A 13,498-nucleotide genomic window follows, 5' to 3' on the forward strand; every position below is an offset into this window, starting at 1 on the left:
TAGCGGGCTGAGCTTTGGAAAATATTTCCCCTCATTGTTGCAGGGATGGTGGCGTTGGGGGGTCCTGGGAAAAATCCATGATAAATTGAGCTCTGGAGTAAAATGTTAAATTATAATACTGTGCTTTTAACCCGATTAACCGTTCATTTAACAAATTAAGTCAATGACTTTCTGAATTGCTGCAATGTTTTATATGGGTTACGATAGGGTTCATGGATGATTGAAACATTGCATTACATTTGAGATCATCACTTGCTGATGAGATCATCAGCAGCTGATGAGTCCGTCAAAATTTGCAACGAGAATTCGAATAGTCTCATGGTATCCAGTCTCATTGGTTTCATCTCATCATTGAATTACGAGGCCACGTTTTGAATGCGACATCAACAAAACCGTAACTGGGCCACATCCAACCCAAAAAAGCAATACCCATTGACAATAATGGTTAAATAGGCCATGGCTTACTGATGACTCATGAAAGTGAAAGTGACATAACTCCTGCCAATAACTTTACGAAAGCGATTGACGTAGGTGTGAAGCCACAATTTCAATGCTGAATGTTGGAATCTGTCCAAAACTTGGCTTGTTGACCAAATGCTACTGTGCATTCATCTGGAAAGCAGATAGGCCAATGGATTAAATGTTAACCTCCCAACATATGTTTTGTACAAACAACAGCAGAAAAGTACAGCAGTTGATGTACTTGGATGTCGATGTACTTTATTTGAACCAGGCATTAAGTTTTTCATGAAGCCAAATTATTCAAAGCATAGTAGTGGCAGTTTTTGCTTGAAAGAAAATATCGTAGGAGTGTTTATTTATTGAGATGGGGATTGAGAAAATGCACGAGCGAACGGATGCATTTCTAATGCTGACTGTTAGCAGGAAATTGCTGCCAAAGTCACTTTCCACCAACATCCAAAAATAATAGAGCTTCATGCAGTGGGGCTTTCAGAGGAAAACCTTTCGAATACTGACATTTTAGTCACCGATGCCATCAGTTGGCAGCGTCCCAGTACTGCATATACTTGGAAAATGTACCGTAAGTTCTGGGATGTGTTTTCGGGTTGTACCGCATGTTCTGAATTGAATTACCATACCGTAGCAATGGAAATTTCACCTCAGTACATTTTTTTGGCTCGGGGTATGTCTAAAATATTTAGCTAATTTAATATATATTAAGATTATTTTCGGATGTGGGAAAATCCAAATGAATGAGAAAAAACCCCGAAGAGAGAAGGCTGTTAGGTTGCAATGAGAACCAGGTTTCGAGGCCAGCCAAGGCAGATTTACCTTGTAACCCGGGTTCACCAATTGCATCTTGATTCAAAGTGAGAGATCTCCATGCAGTGGGAGAAACCAGAACACCAGAGGGACAAACATAAACAAATACTGTACAGGGAAACTTTCGTTCTTCAGAGCAAAGATAACAGTCAGAGAGAGAGACTGCACTTTGTGCCCTCAGGGTCTTACACCATTTTAAATAAACTTTACATATTATATATACAGTATTTTCAAAATTGTATTATTGTTATGATGAAGAATTCACAATATAGTGTTTTTGAGTTAGATCGCGTAAACCCCAAAAAAACTCTATTATGGATGATATTGGTCGCGAAAGCCTACGTGTTAAATGATTTAGAGTTATTATGTATATCTCACATGATTGCGATGGATAGATATCTGGATTATAAGACGCACTTACCTCCCCCCCTCCGTATTTTAAAGCAAACGTTGACAGTGCATCTCATCATCTGGTTACCAGATTTGTATAACTTTAATAACACTGTGTGCAAGTTTGGGGTGCATTTTACTTTCCAGAGCATCTTATAATACGAATATGGTACGAATTCGTTCGTTTGTCCTGGTGAGGGTCGCGGCGGCAGCATGTTGAGTAGGGCGGTCCAGACCTCCCTTTCCCTGGCGACCGACTATAGCTCTACATAACTATACACTACTATATAATATTATACACTACTTTACACAATTATACACTACTATACACTACTCTAGCTCTTCCTGGGGAATTCCCAGGTGTTCCCAGGCCAGCAGCGTGTCCTGGGCCCGCTCTGGGGCCGTCGCCCAGTGGGACCGTAGAGTTCCAGGGGGAGTCTACCGGAGGGCATCCTTGCCAGGTGCCCGAAGCACCTCAACTGGCTCCTCTCGATCCGGAAGAGCAGCGGCTCGCCTCTGACGCTGTCCCGGATTACCGAACTCCTCGCCCGATCACGGAGAGTGAGCCCAGAAACCCTGCGGGAGAAACCTCATTTAGGCCCCTTGTACCTGCAATCCCTTCCTTTCGGTCATTACCCAACGCTCATGACCGTAGGTGAGCGTGGGAATGTAGATCGACCTGTCAACGGCGAGCTTTGTTTGAGAACTCAGCTCCCGCTTCACGACCACGGAACGGTAGTGAAGCCGCACCGATCCGCCGGCCGATTTCCCGCTCCCACTTACAATCACTCGCGAAAGAGACCCCAAGGTGCAACTCCGGTAAGGGCAGCTGTTAATCCCCTCACCTGGAGAGAACAATTCACCGACTCCCGGGAGTGAACCATGACCTCAGATTTGGAGGTGCTGATCTTCATCCCAGCCGATTCACACTCGGCATCAAACCGTTCGAGCGGAGTGGAGACAAGACGCACCCTTGGCGGAGTTTTAAATATGTGCTGTTGATGAATGTGCTGATTTTGTCTGTTTGTCCTTAAGCACCACTGCCAACGCAGTCCCTCAACGTTTTGTTTCGCTTTAGGGGCAGCTTTACATGTGAGATGTAATTCATGTATTGACAAAAGCCATTCATCCCACCATCATTTGGCAGAATGATGGGAGTGTTTGAGAAAAATATCTGTGGAAATAATCCCAATAATTCATCCAAATGCCTTGGGCCACTTGTAAAACACATTCTAATGCAGTTTGCATTCCTCGGGGCATAATGATCCACGCTTATGGGACGAGGGCAGAAACGAGGCAAGGCCAGAGAGAAATGTTGACTCTCCCCTCAAATCGCTGTAATTTAAAAAAAATTCAGACAAATACCGTTTACTGTATACTCCAACTTAAAAGATGCACTTCATTCCCCTGTACTTTGAAGCAATAGTTGGGGGTGCATCTTATATTCTAATACATTTGTGTGTGTGTATGACCAGACTTGTATAAAATTCACACCGGGCTCAAATGTGCGGTCCTTTTTACTTTCTGGAGAGTTTTATCATTATAACAATACGGTGATGATATTACACTTGGTATGGCGGTGAAGGGGCATTGGCAGCGCATTGGTTAGTGCACTGCCCTATGAACTGGGTAATTCTGGGCGATGGCAAATATCAGTGGCAAGTAATAACTGATATGTCAACCGGTCCCATCCCACACCCCACTTCTCAGCAACCTGCACTGGCCAGCACGGTGAATATGACGATCGTGCAGCATTGATTTGAACAATGGCTGTAAATATTAACAGTCAAGGAAAGTAAGAAGTGGCCTTGGGCAGGACAAACTGCTAAAAGTGGATGCTTGGCCCTTGGATGAGACCAATCACGAAGTGGCAGCCATACTAGGGGGCCGTCCATAAATGACGTCACGCGATTTTAGACAATTTTTGACCCCCCCCCCCTCGTCACACGGCGTCACAAAAAGTCAGACCCCCCCTCAAATTTGACGTCACAAAGCTATGCCCCCCCCCAAAAAATGTAAACATGCTTCAAATCGCTTTAAACTATTGTCATTGTAGTGCGTATTTAATGTGCCGCTGCACTCTGATGTTGTAGGAGAAAACATATATTAAAAAGTATATGTAATTAAGTAGAACGTATTTAAAGTTGCGCATTTTGATATGACGTCACGTTTCTAACCCCACCCCCCCTCATCACACATCGTCACAAATGTCTGACCCCCCCCGGTAGGTGCATGACGTCTTTTATGGACGGCCCCCATCAACTCGTGTGCGGGAGTAAAAATGATCGTAACGTGGGTAATGGTCACAGCATGGAGAGGCCCTCGTCCACCAGTGAATTTACCTAAAACAATACAAATGATTACATGATCTAAAATTAGTTTACATTACAAAACGTGCTTCACATGTATTTGGCTCGTGCTATTATTGATTGCATATTTGCTCTACATTTCGGAAAGGTGGCAATGTTTTAGTAAACCTCATTTTGATCAGCAGATGGCAGTGGAGGCCAAGCACAACTCCATAAGCCAACGTGTGATGGTGAACTAAAAGGCACAGCGCACTGGTGGCAAAGAAAATAGAAATGTAAACTCTGCGCTGACACAATGTCCCATTGTGCTGCACATGCTCTAGGGGAATTAATATTCGCTGAGAAAGAAAAACAAGACAATCAAAGGAGAGCTATTGTACAAAATGTTAACTATTTTGTTTTCCCCCTTTTTGTGCGCTGTATATTGATTCCCTTGGTTTTTTTTTCGTCAGAAAATGCTGATGCAGAAACTTGAGATACAATACTACACTTTGTTAAATGACCTCTTGCCAGGGACACAGACAGCCTCATGCACACGGGTATATTTTACAGTCTGGAGCAAACCGAAAGCGGCGTGGAACTTCAGGGCTCCAGAATGTACCACGGTGACCCAAAAGTGGACTAACAGCAGTGCACGCTCTTAAAACATTTGTTTGATAGCTTACTGGAAATGTTTTTAACAGCCGTGGCGTACAAGCTGCTGGTTGTTACTTTTCAGTATGAACTGGGTCTACTGGACATCTGTGAAATAGAGTTTTATAGCTCACCGGATTCCTTCAGTATAAATAAATATTCGAATTCTAATAAGCACACGTAATATGTACACAGTTCTCATTAAAAAGCAACATGCTTACACGGTTGTCTCCGTACAGTGCTAAATAAGTTAAACGTACATACGTTACTCTGATGGAGGAGAAGAGAAGGGCAACTTCTGACGCATGCACACTGCTTGCTCCACGTGGCTTTGATCTGCCAAGAAAACCGTACCCCTCGTACACAAGTGGAACATTAAAGATGACCTACAGTGTGATAGCGGTCACCCGAACCAAACAATGGATCATATCGCGAACAACTTCATTCTACCGCTGCTCTCTGGCAGACCGGACAGTATTAGTCGCGCCACTCCCGAAGCTGTCACGTGGCTCACAAATCTAAACCTGGATGTATAATTTACACACACTTGCCATACGCTAGAAGAAAGATTGGGATGCATGCACACCTGGTCTTGTTCCCAGGGGTTGCTCTGATATCCAGCGTCTGCTCGACCTGACAGAAAATATTAAGGAAATACAGTCCTGTAAAAAAACATATCTTCTGCAGTAATTATCTGATGCACGAGGTGTGCTGCTCTGCAAGATTGTTCATTGATTTCGTAATCTCATAATGCACTTCCAAGATCACAACATGAATACATTGGGATAAAAAAAAACAATGACAGAAAGATGAAAATGAACAAAATGATCCCGATGTTGTCAAAATCTCCGTGTTATATATTCCCGTGTCCAAAAATCCAGTTCGTCTCTTTGCCTTTAAAAGGACTATTGCTACAGAATGTGACCCATATGGCTACTTTTGCCAAGATGTCAAACACTGTTATTTCCGCTGTGAATTTACGCGGAAAGTTTAAAAACATTGAATGTTTTATGGAATGCTACCCTAGCTCTAATTTTGGCAGAAACTTTATTAAATATTCAAACTGAAAGGCATGTTTCTCTTTTTTAAATTGAGAAATAAGGTTATTATGGTGCTTATATATACTGTAGTAACATTTATTTATTTCAAATTTCTGTAGTTATGAATAATTTTAAAAGTATGTACATTGCTGTTAACCACATAATACAGTTAAACCACAAGTATGCAGTCTGTAACTTGAAATAAAAAGTTAAAATGTTGGTACCCACTAAGTTATCATCATAAGCCATGATACATCCATTGTTCGGATGAAGGACTCCCCAAGTTCTCATTGCTAAAAAAATCATTGTTAAAGTTTTAGTTTCGATTTTATTGAATCGCACTCCACGAAGTAAATGAAAAAATCAAAGTTTAAAAGTACACAGAACGTTTGAGATATTCGTTTTGGAACGTATGCTGTGAGACAAAAAGAGAAACACAAGTAAATAAATAAAGTAAAACTTAAGTTAAAGACATCAAATTGACTGTTTTAGAAAAGTAAGTGGGTTTGGGCTGGACACATCGCTAGAAGGGATGACGATGGTCGATGACGAATGACCGAGTGGCAGCCGAAAGATGGAACGCGTCCAAGACGTCTACCAAAGAGATGGAGCGGGTCATAGCGACTCGTACGTGTGGTGCTGTGTGGATTATTGGATCGCAGGAACATGAGACATGGCGACAGCTTGAAGTCCTTGACAGCACAGCGGATTGACGATTGGTTGATGATGACGAAGATGATGAATTTTCAAAACAGCATTCTTGGTGCCTGACAGGCAGGTGTTCACACCCAGCAAGATTGTACCTGGTCGGAGTATTTCCTCAATTTAATTGGTGATGGAGAGGCAAGCAAAGGAGAAAACACGTTTGAGTTTGAGTGTAATTCACCGCAGATATGGAGACATTAAATCAACTCGTGTGTAAGATGGGTTGTGGCATCGGATGACTGTGAGGGATGATGGTGGTGGCATGGATAGGCTTTCATCTAGCAGTGGATAAACCATGGTTGATGATTATTATGATGAAATCAATATTCTTAAAACTCAGCTGAGAGCCAATTGAGACCTTTTTAAAACAGAATAAAAGTTATGTTTACATTTTCGAGCACTGCCTAAGTGATAGCATATTACTCTTTCAGCTAAATGAGTTAAAGCAGAAAACATCCGTTGTAAAATACTATTCCGCCCTTAATAATTAAGAGTGTTGTGTTTGAATAGAGAATGTGATCATCCTCGTGTTTTCGTTAGATGTCTTTCCCATGCAATGGTTGTGTTTATTTATTTTTTAAAGTAGAAAACAGCATTTACTTTTGTATTTACAGAAAACTAAAATTATCCCCATTGCCATTTTTCATAATTCCGTGTGTGCGTGCCCACATCATGTAATGTATGTGCACAATGCAACATTCGTTTTATTTTCAAATGTGAAGTTAAAAACTCAATGCGCATTTATATTCCGTTGACCGCCTGGTGGCGCTATTGCACTAGAGAGAAGCATTTCCGCGACAATTCTATCATCGTGGACATTCGCAAGCTTACATATATCTTGCACCAAAACATAATTATTATCGTTTCGCCGGAAGAAAAAAAACGCAAATGTCGCGCGAACTAAATTCAGGGCCGATGTGGAGATACTAAAGGGGTGAGAAGCTGAGTTGAGAGGAAGCACTTTTACCAACGTCACACAGAAAATGCAGACACCAAAAGGGCTCTTGTGCAGGCATCGTGAGAGATGGCAACAGTTTGCGGGAGGGCTTCGTCAACAGCGGATTGATCAAGACCACTGATGGTCGAAGCGTTCGCGTGAATGTAAAGCCAAAAGCCACGTCGTTAAATAAACTGTTTTGGTAATTCCCTTTGGATATCTGCACAATTTAAAATGTGTAACACTGAAGTTTTACAGAAACAAGTGTGCATGAAGGTCTTACAAGTTTTTAAAAAATATGTTGTTATTTTTCTGAAATGTTGTTTAGAAAATGTTCTTCTAATGTGCTTTGAAACAGTTCTCATTAACCACAATTATTTGGGAATGTTATTTTGATATAAATAAAAGCACTCCTAGTGGCAGATAGTGACTTCACTCTGCGTGGTCCACGATGAGTCGGTAGAGACGGTCCCAAGCAGCGTTTATTGTGAGGTATTCAGAATATCATTGAAAAATCACAAACAAACCCGATTAAAGTCCACTGGACGGCTCTTGACAACATTCCAGTAGCAATAACGCTAATAATTGTACATACCACTACAGTGCGTTACCTGCCAATACTGTGCATTCATCATTCTTTTATTTATTTGATACCCTGGGATTGAATCGGTTCAAGGCAAATCCTAGACGTGTCAGATGTAACTAACACAGTTAATTTGAAGCCTGCTCGGCTACTGCTGAAGTAAACTGCTGACATTTTGCATTATCCCACTTTGGAAACAAAGACGAGAATCACTGAGCATTTGCAACAGCAGGATGCGTGCCAATTGAAATGCAATTTCTTGACCCAGTCCTGTGTAATAGTACCGCGCTGTGTAAGTGTTCGCGCACTGGTCGCCGGTCCATTTTTGCGACCAATGCGCCCGCACTGGGCACAAGCGATTTAAATATGTACATCCCACAGTCTATCATACGTGTCGTGGGGTAAAATGTGGGCACTCCCATCTATGTCGAGACATCTGGTCAGCGTTGAATAGTAGGCCAATATTCCCGTTGACGATAGAGGCCCCTTATGTTAGCAGTGGCGTGAGCAAGCAATTGCAGGCCTGCACCTTTAACTCTTTATTTTATGATTATTTATTTAAGCAGGTAAGGCCCACTGAGCTTTGTAGCTCTTTTTCAGATGCGACCAGGCCACAAATGATAGCTCAACGAAGTGGCTTACCATGTGGAAATGTATACCAGCCAAAGACTCTGAACGCATCATTCTAAATGTGGAGGAGAAAACCGGTGGACCCGGAGAAAAAATCCACGTGACCACGTGGAGAGAGACATGCAAACGCCAAATATAGAGCAGGCGTCAGGCTTGTGATTGAATCCACGACCTTTAATCGTATTATCCCAAAAAATATTGTTGGCACTTTACTGTTACAATTCAATGTCTCCTAAATATGTTGTAGTAGGCGGCTGTTGGATAACAAGCTCAAATTACAATGCACTAAATCAAGATTCATGCTGCAATGTTGTCCACCTATAATGTAAAAGCAGTGTATTTCATACAATGCGTTTCTCTTATTATATGTTTTTACCTCGCATCAACGTGGAAGAGTAGACCAAATACCTTTCACAGGAGCTCTCTAGAGCTCCCTCTAGTTGATGCCCTTCCATCAGCAATTGTAGAGCTGCACCTGTGCATGTTTACCTCATGCATTTTATTCTTGTGAATCGTATTATGTTGCTTTCTTCTCTAGTCACAAGGAGTGGTTGTTTGTGAAATGCCATCTCTTCACTCTGAAATGCATATGAAGTTATCAATAAAACACTGCATGCAAGAACACAATTGTTCAAGTTATCCCAGGTGATTTGTTAGGGACCATGAAAGTAAGAACTCTGCCCCTAAAACTTTAAAAGTTTAATGCGATTTGATCAATTTTGTTACAAAATTCCTTACGCTCCTGGATATTTATTTAGTCAGCTGTCATGCATAATTGACGCTGCTCGAGCATCCCACTCAGGGATTGTACATCTATAGGGGTTCGTTTTTTTTACTTTAAACTTTAATAAAAATTATTTAGCTTTTTTTTCTGCAGGCGATACTTTAATCAACTTCTAAATTTTGCCTAGTATACCGTGTGAAAAATGTACTCTTGCCTTCGTTTTACATTTTTCACACGCTATGATTATGTTGAAAATGAAAAGTGCAGTTGCACATCGTTAAACATTGTCAAATACTGTACTCTGAAGATGTAACTTCTGAAAAACGTTAGCTTCTCCATAAAATATATGAAACTTATTTAGCTGTGTTATCTAATTGTATGTTCACTTATTTCATAATGCGACTGGATGATCCCTTCCCAAGCCATAATTCATTTCCTGCACGAGCTGGCCGATCACTCCATCCCCACTGTGGTCGTCCTCTCGTGCGACTTCCCTTCTTTGGCTGCCGTTCCATCATCGGTGTTGTTCATCTGTAGAAATCACTGGGAGCTGTAGTGGGAATCAAACCTGCACACGTGCTGACCACGGAGATATTGCGGAGCCATCGATGTTTCGTGAAAGCAAATAAAAGCAGCGATTGTTTTTTTTTTACACTAAGAGATGATGAATGCAAGGCAGACATCTATCTTAATCTAAACTATTTTTTTTATTTTACCAGATAAGCCCCACTGAAATATTAAGCTCATTTTGAGATTCTACCTGGCCACAAATGATAGCTCAACGAAGTGGCTTATTATGTGGACATTTATAGCAACCAAATACTCTAAACGCATGTTCATTCTAAATGTGGAGGGGAAAACCGGAGGACACGGAGAAAAATCCACGCGGCCACAGACGTTCAGGGTCGAGCTCGAACCCACAACCTCCTGTATACCATGCGAAGTAGTTAACATCTCGCCACTGCGGCGCCTCATATTGTGGTAGGACATTGTGCTTTGGGTGGTGGAATGGAACTGATCCGCTTTGTGCACCGGATTTTTCCTCGGAACTTGTTGGTCTCTTTGGCCTCACTGGCTCTCGTGTCCATGTGCTGTGTGTTTGCTTGTCTTGTGTCCTTTCTCCCACGTTTCCCCCACCTTCGTTGCCATGTTAGTGGACATATCTCTTTTCCCCAACCATGGTCCTGTCTCTACTGAGAATATGCCTATACTTTTGATTTGCAGCTGCAAGTGCTTAACAATTTTCTAAACCATCACCCATATACTAGCCACCATCGCTTCTGGCAGTGTGACCTGCCCAAACTCACTTACTTTCTCTGAACAGTTCACATGATGTCACTGATTCCTGTTGTTTCCTGATCCGTGTGATCCTCTTTTCTGTCTATCAGTGTAATTTCAAGAATGCATCTCACCAAGCTTCTGGTAAACTTTTGAAATGTTATTCCATTTTATTTTGTCAGTGTCCACGTTTCGGATCCATATGTCACAGCGGGTGATATGATATCAGTGATTGAAACTTTCGTCAGGCACATTCTTTGCTGCGATTCGTAATCAAAATTCGTTTTTTTCCAAAAACACTCTAACCCTTGTGTTGTTTACGTCTTCATGACATACATTTGATGCCGATCCACCGCGAATGGAACTCGGGTCTTTGTGTTCACAGCGCAGTGTGTGAACCGATGAACTCTGAATATTGGAATCTTGATGAAATTATATTGACCTCCATTGATAAATTCTAGACAGTCGAAACGTGTTCTCGATTTTAAAACTGAGCAGAAAAATCAACAAAAATCAGGCACAAATACAACATTTCTGATAATCCGAGACACACGTTGGTTTCGGATGTATCTGAATATATGACATTGTAGGATGTGGCTTCACTTTCAAGGCATCATCCGCGTACATTTCTCCCCATTAGTGCCACCACACGACGCCGTGCTGTCGGATGTCACGTGCCTTCAATTTCTCAAAATACAAAAGTATTTACATTCAATGAGAAACTTTATGTAAATTATGTAAAAGCAATCATTCACGTTAAAATGCATTTCAATGTTTTCACTGAGTGTGAAAACAATAAAAGTTACTTAAATATCATATCTTTAAATTTAAAAATGACGATACGGAAGACCCGCTATTGTTGCAAAAATGTCTAAAGTTCGATGTCTGAAAAAGATAAGGCGAAACTATTCCGTACTATGCAGTATACAATATCAACATTAATCAAGTCCTTGCCACATATCTATTGACACATTTTTTCATGACATACCTGTGATAAATGCAAGCAGTAGATGTAAACGCATTGTAATATTTGATCAACATTAGCATCCTCATTATAGCGAAGTAAATCCGATGCAATTTCTTATTCAGATAAAATGTGATCGGTTTACACACTTCATTTTCAATGCTGAGACAGCTCACATCTTTTCCGCAATGTGACAACAGTGGCATGGTATTCATCAGGATACGTGAAATTTGTGTGCGCTTCATTTTAAGTGGCTTTTATTACTTAAGGGACGTTTTACTACCTGTCAGCTTCACTCTCTGTCAAATTGAGGCTTCATTTACACACAACATTAGAGGGTAAAAAAAAAATGTTTCCGCATGCAAAAAATATTCACCAAAAATGATTCGCATCGCTTTCATATTACTGGGTACTTCTGCATCATCTTTTACAAAAAATATATTTATTATAATATATATATTGCCCTCCTCCTTTGATAAATGCAAGCTAAGCAATGGTGTGTTTTAGGGTTATATATCTTTTTTTATTCGACGAAGCAAAGCGGGTTTTTCGTCATGTCGGTCGTTATCATGGACGACTCGAATGATCACCGCAATACATCCAGCATGGGTTTTTTTATCTGCACTCTTACCTTTTGTGTTTACACCCAGTAGTTACGTGAACACCAAACGCAAAAACCTCCTCCTTTATTACGCACTTTAAAACAACCTCGTTATTCATTGACAATCTTAGCCACTCTTTCTGTGCGGCGTCTTGAGATGCGGTCACATTTAGGCGCCGCATAAATCCAAGTTGTATTGTGTGACCATGAACTCGCTCAAAGCATCAATTTCCACAGTTAAATATTTTTGCTGCGCTACAGAGGGAGGAGAGAGTGAGGGAGGCGGGGGGGGCGGCAAGGAACATCGGTTTTTCACGTCGCAGATGCAAAAACCAAGAATTAGGATCGCATAGTTCGCTGTACCCTTGGGCTGACTTGCAACACGGGGAGGTCGGATTGAGCCCGGCCACTGCCTTGTACAAACAGACTGTGCCTTGCACTCCCCACAGCGTCTTTGGACGCAGACACAGACTAAACATGCGCAAGGTCGGGGGCTGGTTGGTGGGGGGGGCGCTGCTGGTGTGCCCCACTCATTTCCTACCTCACAGGTCGCCAAGCTGAATGTGACTCGCACGCACCCCACCAGTCCCGACTCTTTCCCCCACCACCACCACCTCGGCAGACCGCCCACAGACATGACTCACTGCGCAGAGGGTGAAAGGGGGACAGCTGAGAAGAGAACAGAATGTCCCAATGGCACTGGACAAGAACATCTGATGATTTCCCTAACCTTGCTGCGATTGCCCACTCCAGTGATGTCACGATATCTACCTACTTGGCTGAATAGCTTTCAAAGAGAATAAGTCAGTTACAAATGTAATCCCAACAAGATAGATATCGGATGATTATCAAGATAGGTAGGTGGGTGGATGTTATATCGAGTGAACATCGAACAAAGCCGGTCACCGCATCGTGCGCTTTCAGATGCGCTTCTGCGGCCGTCTGGAACGCTCTTCCTTCCGATATTAGGAAGCCACTGGAGCTATGCACTTTTCAAACGAAATTGAAAACTCATTTTTTTCGAACTGCTTTTTGTGCTTAGTTTGTTGTCCTTCCCCTGCACTTACGATTAGCACGGTTGGCTACGTACGATGCGAAAGAAGTTCATGCATGGCCGAATAGCTTTTTAAAGAGTATAAATCGGTTCAACATTCATTCTGAAGATAAATATCAGATCATTAGCAAGATAGATAGGTGGAGGTAATTTATACTAGTAAAATTTACCGTTTATGTTTTTTTATGAGGTTAGAATTATTTGTTTTTGTATTAAAAACCGGAAAATCTAAATCACATATTGTGGTAGAAATCTTGCTGCAACTGAATCAAGTCCTCCTTAGATGTTGTAACCGTGCAGTATGTTAATGGCCATTTTCATTTCAAAGATCGTTTTTTCGAGTCGTTAATTGGTAACAGGAGATTT

The 13,498-nt window shown here is 41.6% G+C and overlaps 1 long non-coding RNA gene across 2 annotated transcripts; it reads right to left on the reverse strand.

The window, feature by feature from the left end:
• Nucleotides 1-3,932: 3,932 nt before the first annotated feature.
• Nucleotides 3,933-13,204, reverse strand: LOC144741208 (uncharacterized). 2 transcript variants are annotated; one of them, XR_013589936.1, is made up of 4 exons: nt 8,920-13,204; nt 6,288-6,475; nt 5,203-5,249; nt 3,933-4,952 (listed from the first exon to the last, which is right to left on the reverse strand). It is a non-coding gene; the product is annotated as an uncharacterized LOC144741208 (long non-coding RNA). The 2 variants fall into 2 exon arrangements; XR_013589926.1 differs by having other exon boundaries at nt 8,888-13,204.
• Nucleotides 13,205-13,498: the final 294 nt, after the last annotated feature.

Source organism: Lampetra planeri, chromosome 3, assembly GCF_965212315.1.
Source record: "Lampetra planeri chromosome 3, kcLamPlan1.2.h2, whole genome shotgun sequence".
Taxonomy (NCBI): domain Eukaryota; kingdom Metazoa; phylum Chordata; class Hyperoartia; order Petromyzontiformes; family Petromyzontidae; genus Lampetra; species Lampetra planeri.